Source organism: Orycteropus afer, unplaced genomic scaffold (assembly GCF_000298275.1).
Source record: "Orycteropus afer afer isolate SDZICR_OR568_19922 unplaced genomic scaffold, OryAfe1.0 scaffold00317, whole genome shotgun sequence".
Classification (NCBI taxonomy): Eukaryota; Metazoa; Chordata; class Mammalia; order Tubulidentata; family Orycteropodidae; genus Orycteropus; species Orycteropus afer.
This window is the reverse complement of record NW_006921904.1, coordinates 3,080,635-3,082,285: the sequence shown is the minus strand read 5'-3', so window position 1 is coordinate 3,082,285 and position 1,651 is coordinate 3,080,635.

Below are 1,651 nucleotides of genomic sequence, written 5' to 3'. Positions count from 1 at the left end.
TGGAGTGACTTGCCCATGATTTTCATTTTCTTTGTTTTGTTTGTATGTTATCTACACAAGCAGGGTACTGTGCTGTGCTCCTCTATTCACGAGCTGACAGTGCTTATACACTCACCACCTGACTCCTTTCCTGTTGTCAGCCTTTCATATGTCTCTGCTGACTTTGGCAAACAGAGCCTATTCTTAGGTCCCTGGAATCTGAATGAGAATGCTATCACTTTAAAATCCAAAATGGCTGCCACTTAATAAACATTCAAAATGGCTAGGACCTCTGGACAGCGGAAAGTCAACAGCTCCGGTTGTCTCCCTCCTTGCTGTTTCTCTTCCTAGTCGTAGGACACTAGCACAGTCGTCCATGCAGACTTTGGTGACCAGGGCTGATCTTTAGGTCAATTCTCAGGTCCCAACACCACTTGGAAATATTCAGGCTGTTGGTCCCGTCAGAGTAGCTGACAGTCCACAGCTCCTACCATCTCTGTACTCACTGATTTCATTTAGGTTTTTCCACTAGTTGGTGCCTAATCCACTTCTGTATAGTTCCTTTCAAAGTTCAGTGCTCCAGGAATATCTTCTGTGTCTCTGTCAACTGGGTTTTTTTTTCTTTGTTGAAAAGGTCTGTGTCACTTGTCTGCCTATTCTTTCATCTTACCGGAAGTCCTCTTGACCATAATCTTTATAGGAGCTGATAGCCAGGTCTTTGTGCCAAAGAGCCACTGGGTGTGTTGGAACCACCAACCTTCTGGTTAGTAGTCAAGCACTTAACCATTGTGCTACCAGTGTAGCCCCTTCCCTGAGATTTAATTTTATCATAAACTTATGTGTGTAAAATAAAGCAAACGCCAGACATGGCAATAAAAAAAGGTAGAGAATGGTGGAATAAAGTGAATTCCCCTACATCAGAATTCTCTCTAGATCCATTGGCCTTGACATGTACTGACAATCGTGTTGTTGTTAGCTAGAACAAAATACTCCCTGGTCTTACACCATCCTCACCCCCAGTTAGGGATAAGACCATGTGATCTGTAGATGACCAGTCCTTTCTTCCCAGTCAGTCTTAGCCTGCAAACTCTGCTCAGCATCATAGCAACATGCAATGCTCCACTGTCAAATAATGGTGGCTGCCCAGGAGGTGCGTTGGCTGGGAATTGAACCCTGGCCTCCTACATGGGAGGGGAGAATTCTATCACTGACCCACCACTGCCCTCTTCTGACAACATAACATTTAGTTCTTATTCCTACTGGACTTTTTTGGCAAGAACAGTGTTTTTTATTCATCTTCTTCCCTTAAGAAGGAGCTCTGGTGGTGTAGTGCCTAAGGCATTTGACTGCTAACTGGAAGGCTGGTGGTTCAAACCCTCTAGCCACTCTGTGGAAGGAAGACTGAAAGATCCACTTCCATAAAGATTTACTGCCTCGGGAACCCAAAGGGGGTTGGTATGAGTCAGAATCAACTTGATGGCAGTCAGTTTGGTTTTCGTTGTTGTTGTTGTTCTTCCCTTAAGAACTGAATGCTACAAGAAATAGAAATTATAGCAGTCTACTTTTCTTCCTTTTAGACTCTGGGGACTGAGTTTAGGGATAAAATTAAAATGGCATGGTAGTTATTTATCATTATAAAATCAAGACAATATATGATAGTGCCATTTTACTT